This window comes from Rana temporaria, chromosome 1 (assembly GCF_905171775.1).
Source record: "Rana temporaria chromosome 1, aRanTem1.1, whole genome shotgun sequence".
NCBI lineage: Eukaryota > Metazoa > Chordata > Amphibia > Anura > Ranidae > Rana > Rana temporaria.
In genome coordinates, this window is record NC_053489.1 from 288398108 (window position 1) to 288412115 (window position 14008).

The following is a 14008-nucleotide window of genomic DNA, read 5'->3' on the forward strand; positions in this document are numbered from 1 at the left end:
GCTGCGATATATGGGCTTTTGTTATATTTAGGCTTGTGATAAATATTTCAAAACCCCTTTTAGATAAATTGGGGTATTATTTGAGTATGTCTGTGGTGAGATATTGAGTCAGCTTTTCCACATTTTGTCCTTGCTTTGAATAACGCGGGGGTTTTGTTTACTGAACTTCCCTGTGCTAGGAAAGGTGGGGGCTGAGCTGGAGGAGGTCGTTTTTGTGTGGCTTCTGCTAGCTGGCTATCTGTGTATATTTTTGTGTCTTAAATTGCTTTTTCCCTTACACTTCTGCCTTTTGTCAACAGCTACATACTAATTAAGGGTTTTCTAACCAGCATACTTAACTCTTTCGTCTCTGGCTTTCTGCTAATGTGTGCCTGAAACCTTTTGCCTTTTGTCACAGCTGCATACTAATTAAGGGTTTTCTAACCAGCATACTTAACTCTTTCGTCTCTGGCTTTCTGCTAATGTGTGCCTAAAAATTTCTGCCTTTTGTCAAGGCTGGACAGCAACTAACTCTAGGGTTTTTATAAACTATTATCTTTATCCCTTTGCTGTCTAACCAGAAAACCATTTTCATTTTTGTGCGTTCCATTTCTTAGTTAATTTTATATATATATATATGCTTATGGGGTTTTTGCTGGAAAGCACTGTGTTGGTACAGGAATAGAACGAACCCTTTCCTTGCCAGTCTGAAAGGACCGCATGGTTAAGCAATTACTTGTTTCTGATAAGTATAGATATATCTGGATTTCTTGTCATATATATATCAACTGCTGTTGACATTGATTTCTGTTTTTAATATCTGGCTGAAGGTTGAATTTTTTTTATTTTCTTCTCTCCTTGCTTTGTCTTTACTTTTTCCTTGATTCCTGATTTCCCCCCCCCTCTGCCATCTTCTTCTTAGCTCCTCCCTTTCTTCTCCAAATCCTTGCCGCTCTTTTTTTTCATAGCTCCTCCCCCCTCTGCCATCTTTTTCTTAGCTCCTCCCTTTCTTCTCCAAATCCTTGCCGCTTTTTTTTCATAGCTCCTCCCCCCTCTGCCATCTTTTTCATAGCTCCTCTCTTTCTTCTCCCTTTTTCATAGCCCTTCCTTCCTTCCTTCTTTCTCTCTCTCTCTCTCTCTCTCTCTCTCTTCTGTTGTAGCTTGCCTTGCCAACCCTTTCCATTGCTGGTTACTACGTAGCCCCTCTAACTTCCTCTCCCTCTATGTAGCATGCCAATTGTACTGACTGTGCAAGAATTGATTTGATTGTGTCTAATGGTACATTGTGTCTGTAATTGATTGTGCTTCCATTCTGTGTGCTCTAAAACTTCTGGTGTCTACCTTTATATCCTGCACTTTTCGTTTGGGTTCTCAACTCTGTTCTGGAATCGAACTCTTTCTTTCTTATTTCTTTCTCCTTTCTTCAACCCTTTTTTTCTTCTTCCCATTGAAATTCATTGATCCCTTTTCCCAATTCCTTGTTGGCAAGTGGTGAATGAATTCTTCTTATTATTATTATTTTTGCTGTTTTTTTTTATATTTCTGGGATGCCTCCCTGATATAATATATACTCCTGCCCCCTCCCTGGTGGGGGGATAGAACTGGGTGTGTGAGGAATGTGGGCGGTCCAGACCCCTGCATCCTGCCCGCCCTGAGCTCTGCCACATTTGCAAGTTGGAGGATAGCCCCCTCTTCCCCCCCCCCCAGGGACGACAACCTAGGAGACAGTTTTTTTTGTAACACAGAGTTTTTTTAACAAAAGGTTGACTTGGGATATTGCACTGTCTATGTCTGTTAGAGTCTACGATTTCAGTTGCTTTGTCGCAATTAATAAACGGTAATCAGTAAATAATGGGATATTTCTCCTGAGGTTTAAAAAATATGGAACAGACATCTGATGCACATAATAAGCAATTGTTAAGTCTTTATTTTACAGTTAAAATCTTCTACAGAGAATTAATTTAGGTGAATTATTTCGTCCCGTTTTTTTATCCTTTTAATCGGATAGATTGAATGCGTGTTCTGTGGGGACCTGTCCCATCTGGGTTGCCCACTTACACTTACACTGACGATGCCATGCACTGTATTTTGACTTGATACATAGAGGGCTTTTTGCCAGTTTGGTTGTTGTAATGTGATACCCAGGGCCTGTTATTGTCTTACTTTCCCTCATGTTCTGCCCACGATGCCTGCTGGAAGCATGGGCCCCGCCCGACTGCTTGAGGCCGTGCCCCTTCCTTCCCCTTACGTTCTGCCCAACTGTATGCCCGGCTGGAGGAAGCATGGGCCTGCCTGGATGCTCTTCCCTACTGAAGGCTTTGCCTCGTTCTGAACGCATATGGTGTCGCCTCCTGCCCGCTGCCCATACTGGATTCTGTGCCCTCCGGCCCACGGGCCTTCTTCTTCATGCCCTCCTTAGTCTGTCCAGGGGGGGGTAACTACAATGCCACTTCGCTGGACAGACACGTAAGGGAGGAGAATGATGTAGATGGGAGTGGCAGACCTACCTGAAGGTAGAATCCGCTCATATTCTGTCCTGTGTGCCCCGACCTCAATGCCTTGACCTCATGGGGTGCCCAAAAGCAGTAGAGAGAGTGTGTAAATCCTGGCGTTCATGACTACAGAAGCTGTGTTCACAAGTCACAAATGAGGGATGAGGAGATTCTGGGTATCACATTGGAACAGTAGAACATTTTACATAGTACATTTAAATGGTTTTATTCCACATGCTGTGCCATGCCATCCTCAGGGTTAAGTGGGTAAGTGGCCCCAAGGGGGGAGCATTCAATACATTATCCCTTTCTGAAATCTTGTTTGAGACAGTCTCTAGATTAGATTGTTATGAGCTATGATTATGTGACCGCTTTTGAAAATAGGTAACTAATATTCGTGTACGAGTTTTTTCTCGCATTCCTGATGTAGGTACCGATAATTACCAATATCCCCTGGGTGATGATTAAGAGGTTCCTTCGAAAATATTCTCTGGAAGATGAGTGATATTATGGATTGTGCCGCCCAAATCTGAATGAAATTATATATCTTTTTTCAAATACATGGGATTGTGACCACTGGGGTTTGTGGGTTGGAATATCTCAAAGGGGGGTCCCGGTTACATGGGGTAATTAGTTAAATAATGTCAGAGTGTAAAGAAGTTCTCTAATGAGATAATTAAGTTTAATTCTGCCTGTAAATGTTTATGAATATGTTTACCCCAACAACTGAAAATGTATTATGACATGTCAAAACATGCATGGGATTAGAACAAAGGTTTAATGGGAAAATTGTTGATTGAGATTGTGTGAAGAATTGTATACAATTCAGTAAATGGTAAACAACATGGTATTTTATGTTTAACTGAAATCCTACAGATCTGGTTGTAAGAATTAATAAGTTGAGGTTTGAGCAATGTTTACAACAGATTCTAAACTTGGGTTTGGTTTATTATAAGGTTCCCCAGAGAAAAATATTAAAATATGAAAGTTATGTTCAATCTAAAAAACTTTATAAAAAATATTATTATAAAAATTGTAAAAAATAAAATTAAAAAATAAACAAGTGTTAAAAGTTATTATAAAATGACATTTCTGATAAAATATAGATTGTGAGTAATTATGAGTGACTTTATCAGTAGAAAACAATGGTCGGTTCATGCGCAGGGACTGGTCAGTGGATTTCATGAGATTTGTCCTCTAAGCGATCTTTTGTCGCTATTGGAAGTTAAGGAATGTCATGTTATAATGTGGTGTACATGATTTTTGGCAGATGTACAAACCAAATATGTTTTAAAATTTTTGAAAAAGAGTTAAAAATGAGAAAAACGATGCAATTCGATTGGATTGTATATGGTCTAAAACTTGTACAATCTGCTCCAAGCATGGGGGGGGGACAGATGTTTTCCCTTAGAGGTCATTAACAGCAGATCAGGTTACAGGCTGTGGTGGTTTACAGGAGTGAGTGCTAGCTTGAAATCCGACTCCCAGTGTAAACATCCTCAACTTTGCCTAGTTTGAAGGGAAAAATAAATAAATATCAGAGTTTATGTTAAGTAAACTATGGAAGCGTATTATGAGGGTAAATCTTTCTTTAATAATAAAAGGTAATTTGTACACAATCATTAGAAGATCTGAAAGAAAGCCCTTATTAATAAAGTATTATTTTTCTCTTTCTTTTCCTTTCTTTCTTTTTCTCTCTCTCTCTCTTTCTTTTGCTCTCTCTTTCTTTCTTTCTTTCTTTCTTTCTTTCTCTCTCATTCTTTCTTTCTCTCATATGTTACTAAACTGTGGGTTTTTGCACCATTTGGTTTGAATGATACCTTACTTTGAGGGTGTCATTTTAAAGAGAATGATAATGGTGTTAATCTGCATAGCTTAAGAAAGTCAGTTAAAATAGTTTAAAAATAAAAATACAATGTGGATAGATGATGCAGATGATGATGATTTATGGATTAAAATGTCACTTTCTAGGCTTCAGATTGACGAATGTATTAATGGAAGGATAATTGATCTCTTATATTTGGATCCATGTAGGGGAACAATGAAACTTCTGTATGTTCGTTTATGCTGAAGGCTGCTATGTTTGTTTAAACAGACATGCGACAAGAATATTCATGCTGCATGATCAGTCCTGAAAACTAGTGTAATGTAATAAATAAAGTTTCTTTAGGAAATAAAATATTTAGGACAGAGCCCAATATAAAATTAAAATGCTAATGAAGGGAAATATAGTAATTTGGTGGGAACGGATGCTTTTCTGAAATTTAACTTAGTAATGTAAATGTAGATTGGATAAATTATGGTTGCAATGGTCAATAGAGGTTTGTTAATTGTAAACAAGGATGCATTCCAGTATATTACTGAACACCTAGAGGCTACTTCACAAATGACTTTGTATAAAATTATGGCCTTATACATGATACTAGTAAACAAAGGGGGGTGCATTTAGAATTTCACCTGCGGACAATATTTTGGGTGATAACACATTTGTGCTCAGGTATAGCAATTTTGTTTCTGTTTATATTGGTTATGATAATGTTTTGTTATATTGACCATGTCCTCCATTACTGTCCTTGTCTGTTAAGAAATAACAAAGAGAATGAACTGATGAAATATTCATTTCAAGGGGGGGCTGTGATAGACGTGAAACTAAAATGAATATTTTTGTGTTATGATTAGAACCACTGAAATGGAGTGTATATTTTCCTTGAAATGATTCTTCAGATTTTGTCAGATATGTTCTTAAAGTATATTTTAACTTGGATGGACATACAGAGAGAGCTGTTGAAATCAAAAAGCCACTCCATCCACTCACTCACTCTGTGTCCCCCCTCCCTCCTGGATTCCTCAGTTGTAACAGGAAAAGCCTTCCCATCCCCCACATCCTGTCTTTTACAGACCCCAGAAGGAGCCTGTGTGACTTTTGGAAGAACATGAAATGGACTTGTGAGGAGAAACCACCCTTCTATATGAATTGACCAATAAAAGACTCACAAGGGTGATGGGAAGGGATTGATGGGTGTGTATTTTGTGACATCATGAAGTCAATAAATCTAAGAGGAGAAGGCCGCCTCCCTCTCTCCTTTTTCATTCTTTTACTACATTCTCTGTGTGTGCATCTGTCTGTTCTGCTCTTCTCTCATCTTCCTGCTGTGCACTTCAGCTCCAGACCACAAGAAGCTGTGTGTGTGTGTGTGTGTGTGTGTGTGTGTGTTCGTTTGTCTTTGCTTATTTCCACAGATTATACCAGTGAATCATTACAAATCTAAATCACATGTGCAAGTGTTTATGACTGGAAACCTAGGCAGAGGCAACAGTGTATGAAATGATGTACACGCATTGACCGTGACTACAACGTAGTCAGTTCATGTGTACCATGATATCCAGAGTACAGTGTGTACTTTGTTTTCTTTTACATTTAGGCCCCATTCACACTTAGGAATGTGGTCATTTTTGATTACTCCCAGTGGGGAGGTGACAGCACCTCTCATGTAACAACTCATGCAAAAATGTACCTGCGGATGATCAGCCCCGGATGCTGAGTACCATGAGGACCGTGGGTTCAGGAGATACACCTTAAAATAATTTAACATGGCTTCTTGGACATATTTCCCTTAACCTGTTCCTTGCCCCTTGCTGCCAATTCCCTGTTACTATTAGTAAGGTAAAATATATTTAGCATCCTCCTAGATAGGTGCTAGGATTAGTTAGATTTAATGCTGGCTCACTGTGTTCAGCGGAGCTATATTTCTATTTGCTAGGTAAATTTGGCTTGTCTCACTGTAACCCGTGTGGCTGTAATTGCTTTGTTAGGTAAATTTAATTGTGCTCACTGTAATCAGTGCAGCTGCATTTGATTAAATGGGTCTGCTCAGTGTTTCAACTGCTTGAGTGTTTCCCTGGTTTTCCAGAGAAATGGGGAACTCTCTGGAACATGGGTGTGAAGCAATGTAAATTGCAGCATGACTATTTATACAGCCCTGGCCAATCCCAGAGAGGATGCCCTCTAAGGCTGCTGGGAGTCTGTGTAAATACTCTGAGACACAGAGCAGACAGGTCCTTTCTTTCAGGAGATGAACACAGCCTGCTGCCCTCCAGGGAAAGGCTGCCATGTGCTTGCTGTTCGTGAGGCCTCGGGTGGGTAACCTGGGGGCCTGGATGCTGAAGCTACAAAGAACCGACTGAGGTGCTGTCTTCTGAGGATCTAGTCTGGTATCACAGGAGAAAGGTGTCACACAGATGTTGGAAGGAGGCAACCGACTTTCCCTGGACATTTGTGAGTACAGACTGCTGTGAGAGATCTTGGAGACTTTTGGGCTGCTGCCACCCCACTTGTGCTAAAGAGTCAGCTGTGTATTTTACCAAAGGGGACATTGGCTTATGTCTATCTTAGTGTAGCGCAACCCCCTGAGAGCCGCTGGAAGATGACTGACCCCAAAGGTTGCCCTGACCTTGCAAGCCTCTCAATACCCTGGGTTTGGACATATTTCAAAGTGATAATGCAATTACACAGACACCCGACTGGGGCAAAGTAAACACATATTTTGACTTAAGTTTCTTGAAGCAAACAAGAACAAAAGGCAGATTGGGCATGGCAGATATATTTTGGTGTTAAACTCTTTCTTTTGGTAAATATGAAAAGGGTATACAATGCAAAGAAAATCACAATAAGTCCAACAGTATTAACCAGTAGGTCCTGAGCAAACCTTTGATCCTAGGTATAAAAAGAAAGATTGACCTATTAGGTCAAACTGCTCCCTTCAAATCCTGATGCCACTGGCCTAACACATTTGTGGCACAATTAATAAACAACAAGTTACAAGTAATGCAATAATTCATCTCCGAGTAAAGTTCCCCTTATAGCGGACCTTCAGTCATTTTTCTGTTCTATGAAATCTTCTGCTCTTGTTATTTTAACTTTGCAAAGTAAAACATTTTTTTTTCTGACAGCAAATACCTCATACAGCCCACTTCCTGTTTCTTGTCTGGTAAAAAGCCTAGGCTTATGACATCATGCACAGCTCTCATTCTCACTCTTGTGAGAGTTTTCCAGGAAGGGAAGGGGATGAGTCATAAGGGGGGCAATGAAAGCTGCAGAGCTGGGGGTGTGCCTCTATGTGTGTGTGTAAATCCAGGAAGTGAACAGGCAGCAAATTTAACTGCCCACAATTAAAATATCTGCAGCCAGACTCAGTGAAGGAGATTTCTGCAGAATATTTGGCAAGTACAGAATCACAGTATATATAAAATAATATGCAAAGTGGCTGGAGGGAAGCTTCAGAATGGCAAAGATGTTTTTTATTACAAATTATGTGAGCAAGATATCTTTAACGTGTGCAGATATTGTGCACAGAGTCCTTTTAAGTGGGGGAGGAGTCCTTGTGATGTAGGTATTCAGTGTCTTCACCTAGCTCAACAAGTGCCCAGAAGGATTGCTGTGCAATGGCGACCAGCAACAGAAAATAGCATGTGCAAAGTTTATCAGTTTAGAAGCTTTAATGTAAAATAAAATGGGATAAAGGTGTCTGCATGCAATGTCTTTGTTTTTGTAGGGTGTACACAAGGTGGGCTTCCACCAGCTCACCAATCCTAATAATCACTTGGTTCTCAGTCTGAGCCTCAGTTCACACATCAAAATCACAATCTGTTCATGCGAACCAATTGTGCAGTGTATATTAAGTTACCGACACCCCGCTATTGGTTTGCAAAACGCAGCGCAACTTGCAGAATCGAATCACATACAAATCCATAGCTCAAATTGCACTTTTTTTTTTTTTTACAATTAATTATTGTAAACCCAGGCTTAGAGCTGGGGGGGGACAGATGCAGCATCAGACCGATGCTGCATCCACCTAGGTTTGTATGATTCTTTCAAAAAAATTAAAAATTCCCGAACTTATCTTGTAATATATGGAAATAAATTAGTGCTGCATCATGATGGCTGATCCATAGATTTGTATATTAGTATTAACTAACAAATCTAACTCTTTTATTCAACAGGAAATGGCTTATTTTTTTTTAACTTTCTGTTATATCTAAGTAGTTAAAACATTGTGGATGTTAATAGCAGTCACCACACCCTCTAGCGTGCTAGGTTTGGGACTCTGTATGCAGTCCTGAATAACTGTTTTCCAACTTTACATTCTTCTCATATCTTTTAACAGAAGGGGGGCTTTGGTTACTGCTAGGCACACATTCAATGTTTTCCCAGTAAAAAAATCTGTTCATTTCTCAAGGGATACTGTGGAAAATGGTATCTCCATTATCAACTTCCTGAATAAAGCTTTCCCTACTTATGTTTGTAAATGGGCAATTTTGTCTATTTGATTTTAATAGAAGTTAGTGCTAATATTGTATTGTATTTTATAAAGGGGTACAATTTCCAAATAAACTGTTTTAGATGTTTGAAGCCCGGAATGGTTAGGATGACTTCTTGGAAGTAGAGATGTGCATTGCTGAGTGCCTGATAGTCCTGGCACCTGGCGTATGTAGCAGGTGATTATATAAAGGGTAATTGGCCCTGAACGAATGAGCCCCTTGTTGGCGTCCTGGTGCACGATTCCCGGGGTATTTTGGTTGGGCGGAAGTAACGTGATGATGCGATATTACCTCGACGTTTCGGATAACATAGAAGCCATCATCAGGAAGTAGTCGGAAGTAGCCGGGAATCGTGCACCAGGACGCCAACAAGGGGCTCATCCATTCAGGGCCGATTACCCTTTATATAATCGCCTGCTACATACGCCGGATGCCAGGACTATCAGGCACTCAGCAATGCACATCTCTACTTCCAAGAAGTAACCATTCCGGGTATCCCCACATACGCATAAGACCATACTAGAGATAGGTGGTCCATATCCAGTAGTGAGTGTACAATTATGTGGAGCACCCAGTCTGAGCACCAATCTGTAGGAGACATCTTTTGAGCACTGAGCACCATATGGGATTACCTGATGTCATTATTTTAATGATGCATTTTCATTAATATATATATATTTTTTTTGTCCAATGATTTGTCCACTACTTATATCTAACTATTTCTAGCGCAATTTTTTGTTTTCTTATACATGTTCTGATCTTGCCATATTAGTGTTAACGTATCTAAAAAAAATGTCTTTGGATTTATTTTACTCTCCTTCACTAATGGCGGTGATCTGCAATTTTTTTGCGGGACTGTGACATTTTGGCGGACAGAACGGACACTTTTGATACTTTTTTGGGACCATTGACATTTATACAGTGATCAGTGCTATAAATAGCCACTGATTACTGTGTAAATGTCACTGGCAGGGAAGGAGTTAACACTAGGAGGCGATCAAGGGGTTAAATGTGTTCCCTAGATGTGTTCTAGGGAGGATGGGCTGCCAGGGACATGACAGAGATCACTGTTACCGATCACTGGGAATAGTAGATATCTGTCATGTCATCTGTCAGAACGGGAAATAGCCTTTTTCACAAAGGCAGTTCCCTGTTCTGCTGAAGGATATCGAGTCCGCCCAAACCACAAAGCTACGACGATTTGTGCAGGAGAGCTGACCTGCCGCCGGATAACGATGGTGTCTGGTAAGCAAGCGGTATAATACTATATTGGTACATAGGGGAGCTGGAATTTAGAAGAAAAAAGGTAAACTAAGGTTAACTTAGCCTTTAAGCAGAGGGGAGAGCAGGAAACCTCACATTGTAGCCAAATACCTCTGACTTTTATCATCAGACAGTATTCAGCGCCTAATCATATACAGGGATGAATGTACTGTTAGAGCGGGTTCACACTGGGGCGACTCGTCAGGCGACTCAGCCGCCTGACAAGTCGCGTCCCATTCTATTTAATAGAACCGTTCTAATAGGAGCGACGCAAGTCGCTCCGACTTAGAAAAAGGTTCTTGTACGACTTTGGGGGCGACTTGGGGCGACTTGCATTGACTTCTATACGTCATTTTGCAAGTCGCCTCTGAAGTCGTGTTCAGGACGCCTTGCCGAGTCGCCCCCAAAGTCGTGCCGCCCCAGTGTGAACCGGCTCTAACTGCAAAAGTAATATAAGTTGATTATAAACAGTCAGATTTTAGGTCTAAATACCGTTAGGGTGTAACGGATCGTCACCGATCCGTGATCCGAACGGGCCACCCCGTTCGGATCGGCACACCCCGCGATCCGCGGAGCGCTCCGGAGCCTAGGCCTAGGAAAGTCCCCAGCTTCGGCCTAGCTCCGGAGCGGCGGCCAGTCTGCTTGCCAGAGCCCAGCGTGACACGCCTCCCCGGGGAGGCGTGTCACGCTGTGCACTGGGCTCTAGCAAGCTGAATGGGAATGTTAGCAGTGAAGCACTGGTGTGAGAGGAGGGGGGGGAAAGGGGGAAAAAAGAGCACAATAGCAATTCACAGGGGTGGATTAAAGAGGAAGCAGGTGAGGCTGTTTGGGACTTAAAGTACAATCTTGATGTTTTTACAGCAAAAAAAAAAAAATATATATATATATATATATATATATATATATATTTTGCTGTAAAAACTTTAAGATTGTACTTTAAGTGCCAAACAGCCTCACCTGCTTCCTCTTTAATCCACCCCTGTGAATTGCTATTGTGCTCTTTTTTCGGATCAGCAAAAAAAAAAAAAAAAAAAAAGGTTCCTTTTTTTAATTGGTCCAAAAAAAAAAATATATTATTTTATTATATATATATATATATATATATATATATATATATATATATATATATATATATATACTTTTTTTTTTTTTGGACCAATGAAAAAACGGACCCTTTTTTTTTTTTTTGCTGATCCGAAAATGATCCGATCCGTGACTCCTGATCCGAGGATCGATCCGATCCGTGAGTTTTTTGATCCGTTGCACCCCTATGTACAACACAAAACAGTTACTTGTGTTGTGATACCGTAACACATGGTAAAATGTATGTTCTACTGTAACCTACCAATGTGAAGGGGGCCACAATTAACCACTTGCCTACCGCTCCATAGTAGATTTACTGCTACAGGGCGGACATGCTGTGCAAAATCACATACATATATGTAATTCTGCACTTTGGGTTTTGGGCGCGAGTGCGCGCTGCCAGCGGCTCGCTCCCGCTTTGATTTTACACCCGATGTCTGCCGGCACCCACTGATCATTTGGTATACTGACGGATCGGAAGTCTACCTATGTAAACAAGGCAGACTGTCATTTTCTTTCAGTACAGAAGGCATGGATTCTGTGTTCCTGTAAAGTGGAAACACCGATCTATGTCTTCCAGTGCTTCCACTAACAAAAGCACCTCCCCACTCCACTGAAACATTAGCTAGGCACAGAGTTAACCCTTTGATCACCCCTGATGATAACCTCTTCCCCACCAGTGTCATTAGTACAGTGACAGTGCATATTTTTTTAGCACTGATTAATGTAATAATGTCACTGGTCCCCAAAAAAGTAACAAAAGTGTTAGTTAGGTGTCCAATTTGTCTGCCACAATATCACAGTCCTGCTATAAATCACAGATCACTGCCATTACTAGTAAAAATAAAAAAATGATATAAAATAAATAAAAATATCCCATAGTTTGTAGACGCTATAACTTTTTGCGCAAACCAATCAATATACACTTATTACAAAAAATATGTAACAGAATACGTATTGGTTTAAATTGATGAAGAAATTCAATTTTTTTTTATTATTCGATGTGTTTTAGAGCAAAAAGTAAAAAATATTGTTTTTAAAATTGTCAGTCGTTCTTTGTTTATAGCGTAAAAAAAATTAAAACACAGAGGTGATCAAATACCACCAAAAGAAAGCTCTATTTGTGGGAAAAAAGGACATAAATTGTCAGTTAAAATAATGCAGTGCTGTATGACCTGGTCAGGAAGGAAGGTAAATCTTCCGGGGGTGAAGTGGTTAAATGCTCCACTCTTGTACTTTATAGACCAGTTTTTCATAAGTTTTGTAATATTCCTCGGCCATAATCAACAGGAAAACTTGTTTGGTAATTTTGCAGATATGTACAGTAATATGTACATACAGTGGGTATAGACATGTTGGTGTTATATCTTTCACTTGGATGTTATAAGCTGTACTGAGTAAATAAAGCTGGATAAAACAAAACCCATGTCTGTCTTCATTTCAGGCTGCAAAGCAAAATGTTATTCTTCTAAAGGGGTCATTCTTTTCTATACCCACTGTATCTATATCTATATAGATATCTATATATATCTATAGATATCTATCTATATCTGCACTTTTCTCCTCTGCGGAGCTGCTGACAGAGCACAGCTGTGTTGTTAGGCCAGAAGCCTAGGCCTAAATCCACCGAGAGACCAGCCGTCTGGAAGGAAACAAGACCCCAGCATCCAGCCCGTGTACCCAGGGATCGTAGAGGCAATCCAGCTGTCAACTGAACCAGTGGAGCACCCTCGTCCGGGATCCTTGTGCTGCGGAGCGGTGATATACCAGCGACCCCGATCGGCCTGCCGGGTGAGAGAGCACTTGCTCAACTCCTGACTCTCCGTTTACACAGACACCTAAAGCCACCTCACAGACCGGAGACACGCTTTCGGCCTCCAATCGAAAACTCAGAGGCCCAGTTAACTGTTTTGAAGTGTTCATGGTAGTGACTGACACTGACGAGTGTTAGTTCACCAACGTTGCTGTCCCAGACATTCTGTTTTTTAAGTTCCCTCATTGATTGCCACCTTGGATTACAATTTCTCACGTGCACCAACCGGCTGCGACGCGGACATTAACTGTTCTGCAGAACTGCCCGCTAGAGGGCACTCACGAGTATAGACTATCTACCTTGGTTTAAATGAGTGGTACCATTTATTGGTTAAGTCTTTCTTACTATCATTAATTGCTGATTCCTGCAAGGGCATTTGCGGATCATAGTGAGTCATTGCTTACCTTTGTGTTCATGATTCAAACCTATGCTTGTTCCCTTAAGTTTCCATAAAGTAAACTTTCCCTTTTCATATAAATATATATTCACTGTGTGGAGTGTATTTTCTTGCCTGGAGGAACCATCCTTAACAGCAGGTAATTCTATCGTTATACTGTTACTGCTATTGTGACCCCAGCCTAACAGAGGTTACAATATTTCAACCACCAGGTTTCTGATGTGTCAAGGGAGGGTCGAGCTAGTTAATAGGGGTGAGCTGAGCAAACAGAGAGTAGATCCCAAAACAATCAGCGGCTCCTTCGGGGGTAGCGCTACATATATATATATATATATATATATATATATATATATATATACACACAGTGGTACCTTGGATTGCGAGTAATGCGGTTAATGAGCGTTTTGCAATACGAGCTTAAAAATCGTAACTCGGTTTGCGAGTGTTGTCTTGCAAAATGAACATGATTCAGGCCAAAGCGGTGTGCAGTACCGCATTTGGCCTGAGGTGGGGGGCGCCAGAGCCAAACTGCGTCGATCGCAGCCAATGGCCGTCATTAGGAAATGCTCGGAAAGGCCCAAGGACAGCTCGGCTGACCTGGGCAAACCTCGGGAATGGTGTCCTCGGGCCTTTCCGGCCGTTTCTGAGTCTCTCCGGCACCCC

The 14008-nt window shown here is 40.8% G+C and overlaps 1 protein-coding gene across 2 annotated transcripts in view; it reads right to left on the reverse strand.

Annotated features, from left to right (window-relative positions):
* PGM5 (phosphoglucomutase 5) overlaps positions 1 to 14008 on the reverse strand; it is a 163496-nt gene that overhangs the window by 34769 nt on the left and 114719 nt on the right. The gene's annotated exons all lie outside the window — the stretch shown is intronic.